This window comes from Eleutherodactylus coqui, chromosome 7, assembly GCF_035609145.1.
Source record: "Eleutherodactylus coqui strain aEleCoq1 chromosome 7, aEleCoq1.hap1, whole genome shotgun sequence".
NCBI lineage: Eukaryota > Metazoa > Chordata > Amphibia > Anura > Eleutherodactylidae > Eleutherodactylus > Eleutherodactylus coqui.
Window position 1 is genome coordinate 2,008,974 of NC_089843.1, and position 22,486 is coordinate 2,031,459.

Below are 22,486 nucleotides of genomic sequence, written 5' to 3' on the forward strand. Positions count from 1 at the left end.
GTAATAGTAAGTCAGAGTGGTGGGAGATCTTCAAGAAACGGGTTGCAAAATATTTCCGTGAGCTCTCAAACCTCAGAAGTTTGACCCAGTACCGTTTATATCAAGCTTTGAGGAGGAAACTCGAGCAAATTGTCTCGACTGGGGGCAGCCGTGAGGAGGCCTCCAGGGTGAAAGCCTTGCTGAAGGGATGTCAGTATGATAGGCACACATCTTTAGTTTTTGAGAGGGATTTCGGGAAATTCTGCTCGCCCGACCCCTACAGAAACTGTAAGTTGTCAGTGAATAGTAGGTTGGTAACGGGTCTGGTTGATAGTACAGGATCTCTGAAAAGGTCCAGTTCAGAGATCCTAGAGGTCGTCAGATCTTTCTACTCACACCATTTGGCAAGGAAGGTGTCAGAACCAGCAATTCTAGCGGCCGCCGTGCCCACACCACCAGTCATGCCACCCGGGTTACAGGAGTGCGGCGAAGGGGAGCCCTGGTTCTAGTAATCTCCCCGGGCCGCTGTAAAACTGGTCACCACCGGGTTGCTAGCGAGGCAGCAGGTGCTTCTCTAGTTACTTGACTACCTAGCTGGCTTCCCTGGTAACGGTCTGTTCTGCAAGGCTGGGGGCGTGTCCCCAGCACCTCCTTGATTGCCCTGCTGCTGTCAGACTCCCCGCCCCAATCAGCTGCGGGGGCGGGAGCTCTGACAGCATTTAAAAGTGTGTGTTTTCCTTCCAGCCCTTGCCAGTGTTAGTTTGGTTCTCCAGCTGCACCCGCATTATTTTTGACTGCTCTTTGTGACCCCGGCTTTCCTTACCTCTGCTTTTGGACCTTGACTTAGTTTTCGCCTGACCCCTCTGTACTGCGTACCCTCCTGTTGCCGACCCGGATTGTCTGACCACTCTACCGTTTCTTTGTCTTCAGTGTCTGTTTGTCTTCCCGTGTCCCGCTTCCCTAGTGAGGGTAGGGACCGCCGCCCAGTTTTCGCCCTGGGGGTTAGCCCAGGGGGGCAAGTAGGCAGGGTCAGGGGTTGCGGGATATCTCAGGGACCCCCATATCCCGGACACTGTCCTGACAGAAGGATCTAGATCGAGTCAAGATGTCGGCTTTCCTGGCTGATACCATCCCTGAGCAGGGGGTGGTGTCGTCGCTTGACGTTTTGACGGAACCGATCAGGGAAGAGGAAGTGAGACTGGCCTTTGATGGGCTTGCGCTCAAGAAAACGCCAGGTCTGGATGGCTTAACATCTGAATTTTAGAGGACCTTTAAGGAGCTGTTGGCTCCCCTGTTGACCGAGATATTTAATGAATGTCTATCCTCGGGCATTCTGCCAGAGTCAATGAAGAGGTCGGCCCTGATCATTTTGTCAAAGGGTAAAGATCCATCCCGGATTGAGAATTGGCGTCCCATAGCATTTCTCAATACGGACCGGAAGGTTCTTGCAAAGATCATTTTTAACAGGCTGGTGCATTTTGCACCCAAACTACTTTCGGGGGACCAGCACTGCTCTGTTCCTGGCCGAAGTACTTTTAGTGCTGTACTGGGTGTCCGGGAGGCTGTGGAACACGGTAGGGCCGGTAATTGGAAAGGGTTCTTGCTGTCCTTCGATCAGGCCAAGGCCTTTAATAGGGTTGACCATGAGTACCTCTGGTCAGTCCTTCTGAGATAGTTTACCAATAGGGTTTATTGATTGGCTTAAAGTTTTGTATGCAGGGGCTGAGAGTTTCCCGCTGGTGAACGTTTGGGTCGGGCGCCCCTTTGGGGTGGGGTCCAGTGTCCGCCAGGGTTGTCCTTTGAGCCCATTGCTATATGTGTTCGCAATTGACCCCTTTTTAAGGCGGTTGAGTGGCGGACCATTGGCGGGGGTCGGGATGGGCCTGGAGGGGCCGGAGTCTGCACTTAGGGCGGTGGCCTACGCTGATGATGTCACTGTCTTTGTCTCGTCCAAGGAGGAGGCTGGATGGGTGATGTCGGAGGTGGTTAGGTATTCGGAGGCTTCCGTATCCCGAGTCAATTGGGACAAGTGTGAAAGTCTCTGGCTGGCGGTAGGAGATCCTGATTTCAGTCTCCCGGACACGCTCCCGGAGCCTCAAGAATTTGCAAAAGTTTTAGGCATCCAATTTGGCCAGGGTGATTACCCAGGGAGAAATTGGGATGGTAAACTGAAAGATGCCAGTCAGAAGGTTGACCAGTGGAAGGGATGGTCTTTGTCCCTGAGAGAAAGGGTTAGCCTTATCAAGACTTTCCTGCTCCCGTTGTTAATCTATTTGGGCAGTGTATGTATCTTGCCGGAGCCTCTTTGGACACGGGTCTATAGTCTGTTCTTCCAGCTGTTGTGGGGGAACCGACTAAACCTAGTAAAGCGGGAGGTCACATACCGCACAAGGAGACTAGGGGGGTTGTGTATGGTCAACCCTGTGGTATTCCTAGTGAATACCTTTCTTAAAACCAATATAGCAAACTTCTGGAATACAGGAAGGGCTCCTTTGTGGGTAGTCTCCTCTAAGGCATGGTTTCAGCCTTTCTTCTAGGAATGGGAGACAGGAGGGCGTGTGAAAGATTTTCGTTCAACCCATGGACATCTCCCGGCTTACGTTGCGCCGGTTCTGAAGGTCATCCGTCGCTGGGGTTTGGGAGCTGAGGAGATTAGGACTCTGTCAAGGAGGTTCCTTGATAATAGGGTTCTGGTCACCCGCTTCCAAAATCCACTGGCCCTCAGAGACTACCCAGGTCAGGACCTAGAGGTAGGGTTAGTTTTGTTAAATTCAGTAAGGGTCCCATTGAAGTTTTGGGATTTGGCCTGGCGCTCCTTCCATGGTAAGTTGTATGTGAGGGATAACTTGAAGTAGAGAAAGGTGGAGGAGAGGGACTGTCCCCGGGAGGAGTGGGGCTCTGTAGTGGAAACTATGGAGCATTTCTTACTTCAGTGTCCCTTTAATACAGAGGTCTACAGAAGGGTAGGGGCTTCCATTGGTTGGCCTTGGCTGGCTGTCCTCTCCTATCCTGAGTGGGCCTATGGGGCATTCAGAGATCTGGGTGGACGGGACAGGTGCACATTATATCTAGTTAGTCTAGTGGTTAGATACTACATGTGGCACGCGCGGTGTTTAGTTTCGACGCGTCAAAAAATCCTCCCTGTGGATGTGGTGTGTAGGGACATCCTCGGGGACCTGGTGAAGGTGCGTTCTTTGGAGTTCAACAGGTTGGGTGCACTCAGGGCCTCTCGCCTATGGAGGGGTCTTTCTTTTGGAGTGCCCTAGCCGGGGGTCTCCTTTCCCGGTGATGGGCTAATTTTATTCTATTCACTTGATAGCTTTTTGTTTTAGTAAATAGAGGAAGAAAAGAGGGCTTGTAAGCACTGAACTTGGGCTTCTTAATGGTATAAGGTGTGTGGTATGTAGGGTATAAGGTGTGTGGTATGTAGGGTATAAGGTGTATGGTATGTAGGGTATAAGGTGTGTGGTATGTAGGGTATAAGGTGTGTGGTATGTAGGGTATAAGGTGTGTGGTATGTAGGGTATAAGGTGTGTGGTATGTAGGGTATAAGATGTGTGGTATGTAGGGTATAAGGTGTGTGGTATGTAGGGTATAAGGTGTGCGGTATGTAGGGAATAAGGTGTGTGGTATGTAGGGTATAACGTGTATGGTATGTAGGGTATAAGGTGTGTGGTATGTAGGGTATAAGGTGTGTGGTATGTAGGGTATAAGGTGTGCGGTATGTAGGGTATAAGGTGTGCGGTGTGTAGGGTATAAGGTGTGCGGTATGTAGGGTATAAGGTGTGTGGTATGTAGGGTATAAGGTGTGTGGTATGTAGGGTATAAGGTGTGCGGTATGTAGGGTATAAGGTGTGTGGTATGTAGGGTATAAGGTGTGCGGTATGTAGGGTATAAGGTGTATGGTATGTAGGGTATAAGGTGTGTGGTATGTAGGGTATAAGGTGTATGGTATGTAGGGTATAAGGTGTGTGGTATGTAGGGTATAAGGTGTGCGGTATGTAGGGTATAAGGTGTGCGGTATGTAGGGTATAAGGTGTATGGTGTGTAGGGTATAAGGTGTGTGGTATGTAGGGTATAAGGTGTGTGGTATGTAGGGTATAAGGTGTGTGGTATGTAGGGTATAAGGTGTGTGGTATGTAGGGTATAAGGTGTGTGGTATGTAGGGTATAAGGTGTGCGGTATGTAGGGTATAAGGTGTATGGTGTGTAGGGTATAAGGTGTGCGGTATGTAGGGTATAAGGTGTGTGGTATGTAGGGTATAAGGTGTGTGGTATGTAGGGTATAAGGTGTGGGGTATGTAGGGTATAAGGTGTGCGGTATGTAGGGTATAAGGTGTATGGTATGTAGGGTATAAGGTGTGTGGTATGTAGGGTATAAGGTGTGTGGTATGTAGGGTATAACGTGTATGGTATGTAGGGTATAAGGTGTGTGGTATGTAGGGTATAAGGTGTGCGGTATGTAGGGTATAAGGTGTGCGGTATGTAGGGTATAAGGTGTGTGGTATGTAGGGTATAAGGTGTGCGGTATGTAGGGTATAAGGTGTGTGGTATGTAGGGTATAAGGTGTGTGGTATGTAGGGTATAAGGTGTGCGGTATGTAGGGTATAAGGTGTGCGGTATGTAGGGTATAAGGTGTGTGGTATGTAGGGTATAAGGTGTGCGGTATGTAGGGTATAAGGTGTGCGGTATGTAGGGTATAAGGTGTGCGGTATGTAGGGTATAAGGTGTGCGGTATGTAGGGTATAAGGTGTGCGGTATGTAGGGTATAAGGTGTGCGGTATGTAGGGTATAAGGTGTGCGGTATGTAGGGTATAAGGTGTATGGTATGTAGGGTATAAGGTGTGTGGTATGTAGGGTATAAGGTGTGTGGTATGTAGGGTATAAGGTGTGTGGTATGTAGGGTATAAGGTGTGTGGTATGTAGGGTATAAGGTGTGTGGTATGTAGGGTATAAGGTGTGTGGTGTGTAGGGTATAAGGTGTGTGGTGTGTAGGGTATAAGGTGTGCGGTATGTAGGGTATAAGGTGTATGGTATGTAGGGTATAAGGTGTGCGGTATGTAGGGTATAAGGTGTGTGGTGTGTAGGGTATAAGGTGTATGGTATGTAGGGTATAAGGTGTGTGGTATGTAGGGTATAAGGTGTGCGGTATGTAGGGTATAAGGTGTGCGGTATGTAGGGTATAAGGTGTGCGGTATGTAGGGTATAAGGTGTGCGGTATGTAGGGTATAAGGTGTGCGGTATGTAGGGTATAAGGTGTGTGGTATGTAGGGTATAAGGTGTGTGGTATGTAGGGTATAAGGTGTGCGGTATGTAGGGTATAAGGTGTGCGGTATGTAGGGTATAAGGTGTGTGGTATGTAGGGTATAAGGTGTGCGGTATGTAGGGTATAAGGTGTGCGGTATGTAGGGTATAAGGTGTGCGGTATGTAGGGTATAAGGTGTGCGGTATGTAGGGTATAAGGTGTGCGGTATGTAGGGTATAAGGTGTATGGTATGTAGGGTATAAGGTGTGTGGTATGTAGGGTATAAGGTGTGTGGTATGTAGGGTATAAGGTGTGTGGTATGTAGGGTATAAGGTGTGTGGTATGTAGGGTATAAGGTGTGTGGTGTGTAGGGTATAAGGTGTGTGGTGTGTAGGGTATAAGGTGTGCGGTATGTAGGGTATAAGGTGTATGGTATGTAGGGTATAAGGTGTGCGGTGTGTAGGGTATAAGGTGTATGGTATGTAGGGTATAAGGTGTGCGGTATGTAGGGTATAAGGTGTGCGGTATGTAGGGTATAAGGTGTGTGGTATGTAGGGTATAAGGTGTGTGGTATGTAGGGTATAAGGTGTGCGGTATGTAGGGTATAAGGTGTGTGGTATGTAGGGTATAAGGTGTGTGGTATGTAGGGTATAAGGTGTGTGGTATGTAGGGTATAAGGTGTGTGGTATGTAGGGTATAAGGTGTGCGGTATGTAGGGTATAAGGTGTGTGGTATGTAGGGTATAAGGTGTGCGGTATGTAGGGTATAAGGTGTGCGGTATGTAGGGTATAAGGTGTGCGGTATGTAGGGTATAAGGTGTATGGTATGTAGGGTATAAGGTGTGTGGTATGTAGGGTATAAGGTGTGCGGTATGTAGGGTATAAGGTGTGTGGTATGTAGGGTATAAGGTGTGTGGTATGTAGGGTATAAGGTGTGTGGTATGTAGGGTATAAGGTGTGCGGTATGTAGGGTATAAGGTGTGTGGTATGTAGGGTATAAGGTGTGTGGTATGTAGGGTATAAGGTGTGTGGTATGTAGGGTATAAGGTGTGCGGTATGTAGGGTATAAGGTGTGTGGTATGTAGGGTATAAGGTGTGCGGTATGTAGGGTATAAGGTGTGCGGTATGTAGGGTATAAGGTGTGTGGTATGTAGGGTATAAGGTGTGTGGTATGTAGGGTATAAGGTGTGCGGTATGTAGGGTATAAGGTGTATGGTGTGTAGGGTATAAGGTGTGTGGTATGTAGGGTATAAGGTGTGCGGTATGTAGGGTATAAGGTGTGCGATATGTAGGGTATAAGGTGTGTGGTATGTAGGGTATAAGGTGTGTGGTATGTAGGGTATAAGGTGTGTGGTATGTAGGGTATAAGGTGTGCGGTATGTAGGGTATAAGGTGTGCGGTATGTAGGGTATAAGGTGTGTGGTATGTAGGGTATAAGGTGTGTGGTATGTAGGGTATAAGGTGTGCGGTATGTAGGGTATAAGGTGTATGGTGTGTAGGGTATAAGGTGTCGTATTAGTATAAACTAAGAAGAAAGTATAAAAATAAAAAATAAAATAAAAAAAAATTTATGTGTATAAATATATGTATATTATTTAAAAAAAAAAAGGTTTATATTTCTGTGCATCATGTCTGTAGGCGGGTATTTGGGTTGTTTTCTTTTTGATATATGGTTTTGTTTTTAGGTTTATATTTAGGCCACATGGGGAGAAAAGAAGAGGGGGTAAAAAAAAACAAAAAAAAAGCGTGTGTGTGTATATGTATTGCGTATGGTAAGCTGTATTATGGAGAGTATAATTATCACAAATGAAGAATGATGTATATACTCACGCTGTAATAGAGATGGTCGGTGCAGCTCCTGCTGTGGCTTCTGCTACAATTTCTGTAACACATCTTTGTGCAGCATCGGTCCTGGTGGGGTATGACCTCGTTAGTAATTGTATCCTTTTCTATTCTGTTTCCGGACGGACGGTAAATACCTGAAGAACACCTGGAGTCCGAACAAAAGGTCTCTAACCGGAAAAGATCTGGCTTACAGGGAAGTCTGAAGGGCGCATACTGGAGGTCCCATGGATACAGAAGCAAACCTGTTCATGTTGTCTTTTCAGAAAGCTGACATTTCTGTTGTTTTCTTGGCTTAGTCCAAAAGGCTTGTTTTGTTATGTTTTTCATTTTTCTAAAAAAATAGAGTTACAGAGATCTCTCCCATCATCTATTATACCCAGGACTGTAACAAGGGGACGCTCTAACAACTATGTATAATATATCCGCGGTCTGTACAGAGATCTCTCCATCATCTATTATACCCAGGACTGTAACAAGGGGACGCTCTAATAACTATGTATAATATATCAGGGGTCAGTACAGAGATCTCTCCCATCATCTATTATACCCAGGACTGTAACAAGAGGGCGCTCTAATAACTATGTATAATATATCAGGGGTCAGTACAGAGATCTCTCCCATCATCTATTATACCCAGGACTGTAACAAGGGGGCGCTATAATAACTATGTATAGATACATCAGGGGTCAGTACAGAGATCTCTCCCATCATCTATTATACCCAGGACAGTAACAAGGGGGCGCTCTAATAACTATGTATAGATATATCAGGTCAGTACAGAGATCTCTCCCATCATCTATTATACCCAGGACTGTAACAAGGAGGTGCTCTGATAACTATGTATAATATATCAGAGGTCAGTACAGAGATCTCTGCCATCATCTATTATACCCAGGACTGTAACAAGGGGGCGCTCTAATAACTATGTATAATATATCAGAGGTCAGTACAGAGATCTCTCCCATCATCTATTATACCAGGACTGTAACAAGGGGGCGCTCTAATAACTATGTATAATATATCAGGGGTCAGTACAGAGATCTCTCCCATCATCTATTTTACCAGGACTGTAACAAGGGGGCGCTCTAATAACTATATATAGATATATCAGGGGTCAGTACAGAGATCTCTCCCATCATCTATTATACGCAGGACTATAACAAGGGGGCGCTCTAATAACTATGTATAATATATCAGGGGTCACTACAGAGATCTCTCCCATCATCTATTACACCCAGGACTGTAACAAGGGGGCGCTCTAATAACTATATATAGATATATCAGGGGTCAGTACAGAGATCTCTCCCATCATCTATTATACCCAGGACTATAACAAGGAGGCGCTCTAATAACTATGTATAATATATCAGGGGTCAGTACAGAGATCTCTCCCATCATCTATTATACCAGGACTGTAACAAGGGGGCGCTCTAATAACTATGTATAGATATACCGGGGGTCAGTACAGAGATCTCTACCATCATCTATTATACCCAGGACAGTAACAAGGGGGCGCTCTAATAACTATGTATAGATATATCAGGGTCAGTACAGAGATCTCTCCCATCATCTATTATACCCAGGACTGTAACAATGGGGTGCTCTAATAACTATGTATAATATATCAGGGGTCAGTACAGAGATCTCTCCCATCATCTATTATACCCAGGACTGTAACAATGGGGTGCTCTAATAACTATGTATAATATATCAGGGGTCAGTACAGAGATCTCTCCCATCATCTATTATACCAGTGACTGTAACAAGGGGGCGCTCTAATAACTATGCATAGATATATCAGGGGTCAGTACAGAGATCTCTCCATCATCTATTATACACAGGACTGTGACTGTAACAAGGGGGTGCTCTAATAACTATGTATAATATATCAGGGTCAGTACAGAGATCTCTCCCATCATCTATTATACCCAGGACTGTAACAATGGGGCGCTCTAATAACTATGTATAGATATATCAGGGGTCAGTACAGAGATCTCTCTCATCATCTATTATACATAGGACTGTAACAAGGGGGCGCTCTAATAACTATGTATAGATATATCAGGGGTCAGTACAGAGATCTCTCCCATCATCTATTATACCCAGGACTGTAACAAGGGGGCGCTCTAATAACTATGTATAATATATCAGGGGTCAGTACAGAGATCTCTCCTATCATCTATTATACCCCGGACTGTAACAAGGGGGCGCTCTAATAACTATGTATAATATATCAGGGGTCAGTACAGAGGTCTCTCCCATCAACTATTATACCCAGGACTGTAACAAAGGGGCGCTCTAATAACTATGTATAATATATCAGAGGTCAGTACAGAGATCTCTCCCATCATCTCTTATACTTGGACTGTAACAAGGGGGCGCTCTAATAACTATATATAGATATATCAGGGGTCAGTACAGAGATCTCTCCCATCATCTATTATACCAGGACTGTAACAAGGGGGCGCTCTAATAACTATGTATAGATATATCAGGGGTCAGTACAGAGATCTCTCCCATCATCTATTATACCAGGACTGTAACAAGGGGGCGCTCTAATAACTATATATAGATATATCAGGGGTCAGTACAGAGATCTCTCCCATCATCTATTATACCCAGGACTATAACAAGGAGGCGCTCTAATAACTATGTATAATATATCAGGGGTCACTACAGAGATCTCTCCCATCATCTATTACACCCAGGACTATAACAAGGGGGAGCTCTAATAACTATGTATAATATATCAGGGGTCAGTACAGAGATCTCTCCCATCATCTATTACACCCAGCAGTGTAACAAAGGGGCGCTCTAATAACTATGTATAATATATCAGGGGTCAGTACAGAGATCTCTCCCATCATCTATTATACCCAGGACTATAACAAGGGGGCGCTCTAATAACTATGTATAATATATCAGGGGTCAGTACAGAGATCTCTCCCATCATCTATTATACCCCGAACTGTAACAAGGGTCGCTCTAATAACTATATAGATATATCAGGGGCCAGTACAGAGATCTCTCCTATCATCTTTTATACCCCGGACTGTGACAAGGGGGCGCTGTCTACGTTTAGAGGAAAGGTTTCTACACAACATAGAAGAGGATTCTTTACTGTAAGAGCAGTGAGTCTATGGAACTCTCTCCTGGGGATGCAGTGGTGGCGATACAATATAATAGTATAATAGGTTCTGGACGTCTGTCTTGAGTGTTACAATATTGCATGTTATATCACTGATTACTCAGGAGGGTCGGTGATCCGGGGATTATTCCGATTGCCAGATTGGAGTCAAGAAGGAATTTTTTCCCTTAAATGGGGAAAATTTGCTTCTACCTGATTGTGTTTTTTTTGCCTTCCCCTGGATGAACATTTGGGGGTAATAGGCTGAACTGGATGGACAGGGGGCTTCTATCGGCCTTACATCTTATGTTACTAAGTGGGCTCTCCCAGACGTCAAATACTGTGAAATGAAAGATATCACATGGTTGGATTCGGCTCCAGTGCCCGAAACTGTAGAGGCTCCCCATCACCCAAACACATCGCTCTGGAGAAATAATAAGAGGGAAGTCAAAAATTATCTGCACTCCAGATGTATTAAAACGTCTATCGGCTGCACTGTCTTAACACTCCGTCTCCCCGGTCTCTGCTGCGCAGGTTTCAATGTGTTACATCAGTGCAAGAAAAAACGGCCGCCCACTTGTGATCTGCAAGAAAGATGACAGATGTAGTGAGAGGGGTACTAGAACAACTCACGGGAGAGCGCAAGAAGAAGGCGGCGGATGGCTACCAAGGTGTCGTAGTAAGGCAGGTCTGCACAGCGCTGCACATACTGCCCACACTCTCCAAATACTTGGTTTTGAGGTGTTCTAGCCTCCCCCCTACAGTTCCGATTTTGCCCCAGTTTTTAATGAGGGAATACGAAAGCTTGTTGACGGACAAAGTAGTAAAAAGCCGGGAGATTCGGTCAAACAACAAGTATTTGTCCAGTCTGAGGGCTGATAAAACAAATTCTACTTCCCGAGTGCGGATGATTCTTGACCCCTCCCCTGCTACCCTGTAAGCATATGTAGGGTCTATCAGCGCACGTCTTACAGAGGTTTCTGCACAAGACCCCTTCATGTTGTGGAGATCCCACAAACCCAAAATCTGGTAATCAACAAGCAACCCCTCAAAGCTATCCAAGAATTACTACCCTGCAAAAACCTCCCCCACAGAGCCCCTCTGGCTACTCTGAACCTTTCCCCACAGAGCCCACCCCGTCTACTCCAAACCTTTCCCCGCGCAGCCCCCCGGCTACTCCGAACCTTTCCCCGCGGAGCCCCCCGGCTACTCCGAACCTTTCCCCGCGGAGCACCCCGGCTACTCTGAACCTTTCCCCGCGGAGCACCCCGGCTACTCTGAACCTTTCCCCGCGGAGCACCCCGGCTACTCTGAACCTTTCCCCGCGGAGCACCCCGGCTACTCTGAACCTTTCCCCGCGGAGCACCCCGGCTACTCTGAACCTTTCCCAGCGGAGCACCCCGGTTACTCTGAACCTATCCCCGCGGAGCACCCCGGCTACTCTGAACCTTTCCCCGCGGAGCACCCCGGCTACTCTGAACCTTTCCCCGCGGAGCACCCCGGCTACTCTGAACCTTTCCCCGCGGAGCACCCCGGCTACTCTGAACCTTTCCCCGCGGAGCACCCCGGCTACTCTGAACCTTTCCCCGCGGAGCACCCCGGCTACTCTGAACCTTTCCCCGCGGAGCACCCCGGCTACTCTGAACCTTTCCCAGCGGAGCACCCCGGTTACTCTGAACCTATCCCCGCGGAGCACCCCGGCTACTCTGAACCTTTCCCCGCGGAGCACCCCGGCTACTCTGAACCTTTCCCCGCGGAGCACCCCGGCTACTCTGAACCTTTCCCCGCGGAGCACCCCGGCTACTCTGAACCTTTCCCCGCGGAGCAGCCCGGCTACTCTGAACCTTTCCCCGCGGAGCACCCCGGCTACTCTGAACCTTTCCCCGCGGAGCACCCCGGCTACTCTGAACCTTTCCCCGCGGAGCACCCCGGCTACTCTGAACCTTTCCCCGCGGAGCACCCCGGCTACTCTGAACCTTTCCCCGCGGAGCACCCCGGCTACTCTGAACCTTTCCCCGCGGAGCACCCCGGCTACTCTGAACCTTTCCCCGCGGAGCACCCCGGCTACTCTGAATCTTTCCCCGCGGAGCACCCCGGCTACTCTGAATCTTTCCCCGCGGAGCACCACGGCTACTGTGAACCTCTCCCCGCAGAGCACCCCGGCTACTTTGAACCTTTCCCCGCGGAGCACCCCGGCTACTCTGAACCTTTCCCCGCGGAGCACCCTGGCTACTCTGAACCTTTCCCCGCGGAGCATCCCGGCTACTCTGAACCTTTCCCCGCGGAGCACCCCGGCTACTCTGAACCTTTCTCCACGGAGCCCCCTGTCTACTCTGAACCTTTCCCCACGGAGCCCCCCGTCTACTCTGAACCTATCCCCACGGAGCCCCCTGGCTACTCTGAACCTTCGTCCACGGAGCTCCCCGGCTACTCTGAACCTTCGTCCACGGAGCTCCCCGGCTACTCTGAACCTTCGTCCACGGAGCCCCCCGGCTACTCTGAACTGTCCCACATGGAGTCCCTGGGCTACTCTGAACCTTCCCCCACGGAGCCCAGCGGTTACTCTGAACCGTCCCACATGGAGCTCCCCCCCCCCCGACTACTCTGAATCGTCCCACACGGAGCCCCTCTGGCTACTCTGAACCGTCCCACACTGAGCCCCTCGGGCTACTCTGAACCGTCCAACACGGAGCCCCTCGGGCTACTTTGAACCATCCAACACAGAGCCCCCCCTGGCTACTCTGAACCGTCCCACACAGAGCCCCTCTGGCTACTCTGAACCTTCCCCCACGGAGCCCCCCGGCTACTCTGAACCATCCCCACAGAATCCCCCATCTACTCTGAACTTTCCCCCCATAAAGCCCCCGGCAACCGTGAACCTTTCCCCACAGAGCCTCCCGGCTACTCTAAACCTTCCCCCACAGAGCCCCCACCGGTCTACTCTGAATCTTCCCCCACAAAGCCTCCAGGCTACTCTGAACCTTCCCCCATGGAGCCCCCCAGTTACCCTGAACCCTCCCCTACAGAGCCCCGCATCTACTGTGAACTTTCCCCTCATAGAGCCCCACGGAGCCTCCCGGCTACTGTGAACATTTCCTCACGGAGCCCCCCGGCTACTCTGAACCTTTCCCCACGGAGCCCCCCGGCTACTCTGAACCTTTTCCCACGGAGCCCCCCGGCTACTCTGAACCTTTTCCCACGGAGCCCCCCGGCTACTCTGAACCTTTTCCCACGGAGCCCCCCGGCTACTCTGAACCTTTCCCCACGAAGCCCCCCGGCTACTCTGAACCTTTCCCCTACGGAGCTCCTCGGCTACTCTGAATCTTTCCCCACGGAGCACCCCGGCTACTCTGAACCTTTCCCCAAGGAGCACCCCGGCTACACTGAACCTTTCCCCAAGGAGCACCCCGGCTACACTGAACCTTTCCCCACGGAGCACCCCGGCTACTCTGAACCTTTCCCCGCGGAGCACCCCGGCTACTCTGAACCTTTCCCCGTGGAGCACCCCGGCTACTCTGAACCTTTCCCAGCGGAGCACCCCGGCTACTCTGAACCTTTCCCCGCGGAGCACCCAGGCTACTCTGCACCTTCCCCCACGGAGCACCGCGGCTACTCTGAACCTTTCCCCGCGGAGCACCCCGGCTACTCTGAACCTTTCCCCAAAGATCCCCCCGTCTACTCTGAACCATCGTCCACGGAGCCCCCCGGCTACTCTGAACCTTCGTCCACGGAGCCCCCCGGCTACTCTGAACCTTCGTCCACGGAGCCCCCCGGCTACTCTGAACCTTCGTCCACGGAGCCCCCCGGCTACTCTGAACCTTCGTCCACGGAGCCCCCCGGCTACTCTGAACTGTCCCACATGGAGTCCCCGGGCTACTCTGAACCTTCCCCCACGGAGCCCAGCGGTTACTCTGAACCGTCCCACATGGAGCTCCTCTGGCTACTCTGAACCATCCCACACTGAGCCCCTCGGGCTACTCTGAACCGTGCAACACGGAGCCCCTCGGGCTACTTTGAACCGTCCAACACGGAGCCCCCCCCCGCTACTCTGAACCGTCCCACACGGAGCCCCCCGGCTACTCTGAACCCTCCCCCACAGAACCCCACATCTACTCTGAACTTTCCCCCCATAGAGCCCCCCAGCTACAGTGAACCTTCCCCCACAGAGCCCCCCCTCCCAGTCTACTCTGAACCTTCCCCCACAAAGCCTTCAGGCTGCTCGGAACCTTCCCCCATGGGGCCCCCCAGTTACTTTGAACCCTCCCCCACAGAGCCCCCCATCTACTCTGAACTTTCCCCCCATAGAGCCCCCTGGCTGCTCTGAACCTTTCCCCACGGAGCCTCCCAGCTACTCTGAACCTTTCCCCACGGAGCCCCCCATCTACTCTGAACCCTCCCCCACGGAGCCCCCCGGCAACTCTGAACCTTTCCCCACGGAGCCCCCTGGCTACTCTGAACCTTCCCCCGCGGAGCCCCCCGGCTACCCTGAACCTTCCCCGCGGAGCCCCACGGCTACCCTGAACCTTCTCAAACGGAGCCCCCCGTCTACTCTGAACCTTCTCAAACGGAGCCCCACGTCTACTCTGAACCTTTCCCCGCGGAGCCCCCCGTCTACTCTGAACCTTTCCCCGCGGAGCACCCCGGCTACTCTGAACCTTTCCCCGCGGAGCCCCCGGCTACTCTTAACCTTTCCCCGCGGAGCCCCCCGTCTACACTGAACCTTTCCCCGCGGAGCCCCCGGCTACTCTGAACCTTTCCCCGCAAAGCCCCCGTCTACTCTGAACCTTTCCCCGCAGAGCCCCCGTCTACACTGAACCTTTCCCCGCGGAGCCCCCCGGCTACTCTGAACCTTTCCCCGCGGAGCCCCCCGGCTACTCTGAACCTTTCCCCGCGGAGCCCCCTGTCTACTCTGAACCTTTCCCCGCGGAGCCCCCGTCTACTCTGAACCTTCCCCCATGGAGTTCCCGGGCTACTCTGAACCTTTCCCCGCGGAGCACCCCGGCTACTCTGAACCTTCCCCCGCGGAGCCCCCTGTCTACTCTGAACCTTTCCCCGCGGAGCACCCCGGCTACTCTGAACCTTTCCCCGCGGAGCACCCCGCCTACTCTGAACCTTCCCCCGCGGAGCCCCCTGTCTACTCTGAACCTTTCCCCGCGGAGCCCCTCTGGCTACTCTGAACCTTTCCCCGCGGAGCCCCCGGCTACTCTGAACCTTTCCCCGCGGAGCACCCCGGCTACTCTGAACCTTCCCCCGCGGAGCCCCCTGTCTACTCTGAACCGTCCCCCATGGAGTTCCCGGGCTACTCTGCACCTTTCCCCGCGGAGCACCCCGGCTACTCTGAACCTTTCCCCGCGGAGCCCCCGTCTACTCTGAACCTTCCCCCATGGAGTTCCCGGGCTACTCTGAACCTTTCCCCACGGAGCCCCCTGTCTACTCTGAACCATTCCCCGCGGAGCACCCCGGCTACTCTGAACCTTTCCCCGCGGAGCCCCCGTCTACTCTGAACCTTCCCCCATAGAGTTCCCGGGCTACTCTGAACCTTTCCCCGCGGAGCACCCCGGCTACTCTGAACCTTCCCCCGCGGAGCCCCCGGTCTACTCTGAACCTTTCCCCGCAGAGCACCCCGGCTACTCTGAACCTTTCCCCGCGGAGCACCCCGGCTACTCTGAACCTTTCCCCGCGGAGCACCCCGGCTACTCTGAACCTTTCCCCGCGGAGCAGCCCGGCTACTCTGAACCTTTCCCCGCGGAGCCCCTCTGGCTACTCTGAACCTTTCCCCGCGGAGCCCCCGGCTACTCTGAACCTTTCCCCGCGGAGCACCCCGGCTACTCTGAACCTTCCCCCGCGGAGCCCCCTGTCTACTCTGAACCGTCCCCCATGGAATTCCCGGGCTACTCTGAACCTTTCCCCGCGGAGCACCCCGGCTACTCTGAATCTTTCCCCGCGGAGCCCCCGTCTACTCTGAACCTTCCCCCATGGAATTCCCGGGCTACTCTGAACCTTTCCCCGCGGAGCCCCCTGTCTACTCTGAACCATTCCCCGCGGAGCACCCCGGCTACTCTGAACCTTTCCCCGCGGAGCCCCCGTCTACTCTGAACCTTCCCCCATGGAGTTCCCGGGCTACTCTGAACCTTTCCCCGCGGAGCACCCCGGCTACTCTGAACCTTCCCCCGCGGAGCCCCCGGTCTACTCTGAACCTTTCCCCGCAGAGCACCCCGGCTACTCTGAACCTTTCCCCGCGGAGCACCCCGGCTACTCTGAACCTTTCCCCGCGGAGCACCCCGGCTACTCTGAACCTTTCCCCGCGGAGCACCCCGGCTACTCTGAACCTTTCCCCGCGGAGCCCCTCTGGCTACTCTGAACCTTTCCCCGCGGAGCCCCCGGCTACTCTGAACCTTTCCCCGCGGAGCACCCCGGCTACTCTGAACCTTCCCCCGCGGAGCCCCCTGTCTACTCTGAACCGTCCCCCATGGAGTTCCCGGGCTACTCTGAACCTTTCCCCGCGGAGCACCCCGGCTACTCTGAATCTTTCCCCGCGGAGCCCCCGTCTACTCTGAACCTTCCCCCATGGAGTTCCCGGGCTACTCTGAACCTTTCCCCGCGGAGCCCCCTGTCTACTCTTAACCATTCCCCGCGGAGCACCCCGGCTACTCTTAACCATTCCCCGCGGAGCACCCCGGCTACTCTGAACCTTCCCCCGCGGAGTCCCCTGTCTACTCTGAACCTTCCCCCGCGGAGCCCCCTGTCTACTCTGAACCTTCCCCCGCGGAGCCCCCTGTCTACTCTGAACCTTCCCCCGCGGAGCCCCCTGTCTACTCTGAACCTTTCCCCGCGGAGCACCCCGGCTACTCTGAACCTTCCCCCGCGGAGCCCCCTGTCTACTCTGAACCTTCCCCCGCGGAGCCCCCTGTCTACTCTGAACCTTCCCCCGCGGAGCCCCTCTGGCTACTCTGAACCTTTCCCCGCGGAGCCCCTCTGGCTACTCTGAACCTTTCCCCGCGGAGCCCCCCGGCTACTCTGAACCTTTCCCCGCGGAGCCCCCCGGCTACTCTGAACCTTTCCCCGCGGAGCCCCTCTGGCTACTCTGAACCTTTCCCCGCGGAGCCCCCCGGCTACTCTGAACCTTTCCCCGCGGAGCCCCCCGGCTACTCTGAACCTTTCCCCGCGGAGCCCCCTGGCTACTCTGAACCTTTCCCCACGGAGCACCCGTCTGCTCTGAACCTTTCCCCGCGGAGCACCCCGGCTACTCTGAACCTTTCCCCGCGGAGCACCCCGGCTACTCTGAACCTTTCCCCGCGGAGCCCCCCGGCTACTCTGAACCTTTCCCCGCGGAGCCCCCCGGCTACTCTGAACCTTTCCCCGCGGAGCACCCCGGCTACTCTGAACCTTTCCCCGCTGAGCACCCCGGCTACTCTGAACCTTTCCCCGCGGAGCACCCCGGCTACTCTAAACCTTTCCCCGCGGAGCACCCCGGCTACTCTGAACCTTTCCCCGCGGAGCACCCCGGCTACTCTGAACCTTTCCCCGCGGAGCACCCCGGCTACTCTGAACCTTTCCCCATGGAGTTCCCGGGCTACTCTTAACAGTCCTACGTAACTAGCTCCTCTCCCCCACACATATATTTATATTACCCACCCCATCTACTGATGGTACTGCTCCCTGTATGGGCGGAGCTCTGCAGAGGGCCGCCCTTTCCGGGGACGTCACGCTGCTGGATGAGGACCGGCTGGACGGCTGTGAGCGGTGAGTGAGGCTCTACTACATTTCCCATCATGCAGCGGGAGGGCTGGGACAGACCTAGCAATCGTTATCATGACGACAGCTCGGAAAGCTCCATGTCTGCAGCGGCTGGAGTGTATGGGAGACACAGGGTTAATATATAGCCCCGCCCCCAGGAGGGCCTAAAGGTCCTGTAGTCACTAATACATCTAGCTATGGTTACATGACTGACGTCACCAAAGGTCCTTAAGTCACTAGCACAGCCGTCTATGGTCACATGACTGTGACGTCACCACAGGTCCTGTAGAAGGGTTCTCGGGCGTCATGGAAACGGCAGGGAATGCTGTGATTTGTCCGCTGCTCCCCGTCAGTGAGATGAGTTGTTCCTGTAGTTCGTGCGCTGAAGATGGGAGGGCTGCTGGTGGAGCCGGGATGTCAGGGGGCAGTATGTGAGGGCTGCTGGTGGAGCCGGGATGTCAGTATGTGAGGGCTGCTGGTGGAGCCGGGATGTCAGTATGTGAGGGCGGCTGGTGGAGCCGGGATGTCAGGGGGCAGTATGTGAGGGCTGCTGGTGGAGCCGGGATGTCAGTATGTGAGGGCTGCTGGTGGAGCCGGGATGTCAGTATGTGAGGGCGGCTGGTGGAGCCGGGATGTCAGTATGTGAGGGCTGCTGGTGGAGCCGGGATGTCAGTATGTGAGGGCGGCTGGTGGAGCCGGGATGTCAGTATGTGAGGGCTGTTGGTGGAGCCGGGATGTCAGTATGTGAGGGCTGCTGGTGGAGCCGGGATGTCAGTATGTGAGGGCTGCTGGTGGAGCCGGGATGTCAGTATGTGAGGGCTGCTGGTGGAGCCGGGATGTCAGTATGTGAGGGCTGCTGGTGGAGCCGGGATGTCAGTATGTGAGGGCTGCTGGTGGAGCCGGGATGTCAGTATGTGAGGGCGGCTGGTGGAGCCGGGATGTCAGTATGTGAGGGCTGCTGGTGGAGCCGGGATGTCAGTATGTGAGGGCTGTTGGTGGAGCCGGGATGTCAGTATGTGAGGGCTGCTGGTGGAGCCGGGATGTCAGTATGTGAGGGCTGCTGGTGGAGCCGGGATGTCAGTATGTGAGGGCGGCTGGTGGAGCCGGGATGTCAGTATGTGAGGGCTGCTGGTGGAGCCGGGATGTCAGTATGTGAGGGCTGTTGGTGGAGCCGGGATGTCAGTATGTGAGGGCGGCTGGTGGAGCCGGGATGTCAGTATGTGAGGGCTGCTGGTGGAGCCGGGATGTCAGTATGTGAGGGCTGCTGGTGGAGCCGGGATGTCAGTATGTGAGGGCTGCTGGTGGAGCCGGGATGTCAGTATGTGAGGGCGGCTGGTGGAGCCGGGATGTCAGTATGTGAGGGCTGCTGGTGGAGCCGGGATGTCAGTATGTGAGGGCTGCTGGTGGAGCCGGGATGTCAGTATGTGAGGGCGGCTGGTGGAGCCGGGATGTCAGTATGTGAGGGCGGCTGGTGGAGCCGGGATGTCAGTATGTGAGGGCTGTTGGTGGAGCCGGGATGTCAGTATGTGAGGGCTGCTGGTGGAGCCGGGATGTCAGTATGTGAGGGCTGCTGGTGGAGCCGGGATGTCAGTATGTGAGGGCGGCTGGTGGAGCCGGGATGTCAGTATGTGAGGGCTGCTGGTGGAGCCGGGATGTCAGTATGTGAGGGCTGTTGGTGGAGCCGGGATGTCAGTATGTGAGGGCGGCTGGTGGAGCCGGGATGTCAGTATGTGAGGGCTGCTGGTGGAGCCGGGATGTCAGTATGTGAGGGCTGCTGGTGGAGCCGGGATGTCAGTATGTGAGGGCTGCTGGTGGAGCCGGGATGTCAGTATGTGAGGGCGGCTGGTGGAGCCGGGATGTCAGTATGTGAGGGCGGCTGGTGGAGCCGGGATGTCAGTATGTGAGGGCTGCTGGTGGAGCCGGGATGTCAGTATGTGAGGGCTGCTGGTGGAGCCGGGATGTCAGTATGTGAGGGCGGCTGGTGGAGCCGGGATGTCAGTATGTGAGGGCGGCTGGTGGAGCCGGGATGTCAGTATGTGAGGGCGGCTGGTGGAGCCGGGATGTCAGTATGTGAGGGCGGCTGGTGGAGCCGGGATGTCAGTATGTGAGGGCGGCTGGTGGAGCCGGGATGTCAGTATGTGAGGGCTGCTGGTGGAGCCGGGATGTCAGTATGTGAGGGCGGCTGGTGGAGCCGGGATGTCAGTATGTGAGGGCTGCTGGTGGAGCCGGGATGTCAGTATGTGAGGGCGGCTGGTGGAGCCGGGATGTCAGTATGTGAGGGCTGCTGGTGGAGCCGGGATGTCAGTATGTGAGGGCTGCTGGTGGAGCCGGGATGTCAGTATGTGAGGGCTGCTGGTGGAGCCGGGATGTCAGTATGTGAGGGCTGCTGGTGGAGCCGGGATGTCAGTATGTGAGGGCGGCTGGTGGAGCCGGGATGTCAGTATGTGAGGGCTGCTGGTGGAGCCGGGATGTCAGTATGTGAGGGCGGCTGGTGGAGCCGGGATGTCAGTATGTGAGGGCGGCTGGTGGAGCCGGGATGTCAGTATGTGAGGGCGGCTGGTGGAGCCGGGATGTCAGTATGTGAGGGCTGCTGGTGGAGCCGGGATGTCAGTATGTGAGGGCTGCTGGTGGAGCCGGGATGTCAGTATGTGAGGGCTGCTGGTGGAGCCGGGATGTCAGTATGTGAGGGCTGCTGGTGGAGCCGGGATGTCAGTATGTGAGGGCTGCTGGTGGAGCCGGGATGTCAGTATGTGAGGGCTGCTGGTGGAGCCGGGATGTCAGTATGTGAGGGCGGCTGGTGGAGCCGGGATGTCAGTATGTGAGAGCTGCTGGTGGAGCCGGGATGTCAGTATGTGAGGGCTGCTGGTGGAGCCGGGATGTCAGTATGTGAGGGCGGCTGGTGGAGCCGGGATGTCAGTATGTGAGGGCTGCTGGTGGAGCCTTGATGTCAGTATGTGAGGGCTGCTGGTGGAGCCGGGATGTCAGTATGTGAGGGCTGCTGGTGGAGCCGGGATGTCAGTATGTGAGGGCTGCTGGTGGAGCCGGGATGTCAGTATGTGAGGGCTGCTGGTGGAGCCGGGATGTCAGTATGTGAGGGCTGCTGGTGGAGCCGGGATGTCAGTATGTGAGGGCGGCTGGTGGAGCCGGGATGTCAGTATGTGAGGGCGGCTGGTGGAGCCGGGATGTCAGTATGTGAGGGCGGCTGGTGGAGCCGGGATGTCAGTATGTGAGGGCGGCTGGTGGAGCCGGGATGTCAGTATGTGAGGGCGGCTGGTGGAGCCGGGATGTCAGTATGTGAGGGCTGCTGGTGGAGCCGGGATGTCAGTATGTGAGGGCGGCTGGTGGAGCCGGGATGTCAGTATGTGAGGGCTGCTGGTGGAGCCGGGATGTCAGTATGTGAGGGCGGCTGGTGGAGCCGGGATGTCAGTATGTGAGGGCTGCTGGTGGAGCCGGGATGTCAGTATGTGAGGGCTGCTGGTGGAGCCGGGATGTCAGTATGTGAGGGCTGCTGGTGGAGCCGGGATGTCAGTATGTGAGGGCGGCTGGTGGAGCCGGGATGTCAGTATGTGAGGGCGGCTGGTGGAGCCGGGATGTCAGTATGTGAGGGCTGCTGGTGGAGCCGGGATGTCAGTATGTGAGGGCTGCTGGTGGAGCCGGGATGTCAGTATGTGAGGGCTGCTGGTGGAGCCGGGATGTCAGTATGTGAGGGCTGCTGGTGGAGCCGGGATGTCAGTATGTGAGGGCTGCTGGTGGAGCCGGGATGTCAGTATGTGAGGGCTGCTGGTGGAGCCGGGATGTCAGTATGTGAGGGCTGCTGGTGGAGCCGGGATGTCAGTATGTGAGGGCGGCTGGTGGAGCCGGGATGTCAGTATGTGAGGGCTGCTGGTGGAGCCGGGATGTCAGTATGTGAGGGCGGCTGGTGGAGCCGGGATGTCAGTATGTGAGGGCGGCTGGTGGAGCCGGGATGTCAGTATGTGAGGGCGGCTGGTGGAGCCGGGATGTCAGTATGTGAGGGCGGCTGGTGGAGCCGGGATGTCAGTATGTGAGGGCGGCTGGTGGAGCCGGGATGTCAGTATGTGAGGGCGGCTGGTGGAGCCGGGATGTCAGTATGTGAGGGCGGCTGGTGGAGCCGGGATGTCAGTATGTGAGGGCGGCTGGTGGAGCCGGGATGTCAGTATGTGAGGGCGGCTGGTGGAGCCGGGATGTCAGTATGTGAGGGCGGCTGGTGAAGCCGGGATGTCAGTATGTGAGGGCGGCTGGTGGAGCCGGGATGTCAGTATGTGAGGGCGGCTGGTGGAGCCGGGATGTCAGTATGTGAGGGCGGCTGGTGGAGCCGGGATGTCAGTATGTGAGGGCGGCTGGTGGAGCCGGGATGTCAGTATGTGAGGGCGGCTGGTGGAGCCGGGATGTCAGTATGTGAGGGCGGCTGGTGGAGCCGGGATGTCAGTATGTGAGGGCGGCTGGTGGAGCCGGGATGTCAGTATGTGAGGGCTGCTGGTGGAGCCGGGATGTCAGTATGTGAGGGCGGCTGGTGGAGCCGGGATGTCAGTATGTG

At 54.6% G+C, this 22,486-nt stretch overlaps 1 protein-coding gene across 6 annotated transcripts in view; it reads left to right on the forward strand.

Annotated features, from left to right (window-relative positions):
* The window catches only part of LOC136572290 (zinc finger protein 585A-like), a 335,481-nt gene that overhangs the window by 109,533 nt on the left and 203,462 nt on the right, over window positions 1-22,486 (forward strand). Inside the window, exon 1 of one of the 6 annotated variants that reach the window (XM_066572725.1) lies at window positions 17,891-17,937. The exons of the other annotated variants lie outside the window; for them this stretch is intronic. The gene's annotated coding sequence lies outside the window, so the exon portion shown is untranslated. Of the gene's footprint in view, window positions 1-17,890; window positions 17,938-22,486 lie in introns of those variants that run through there. 6 annotated transcript variants of the gene reach the window in all.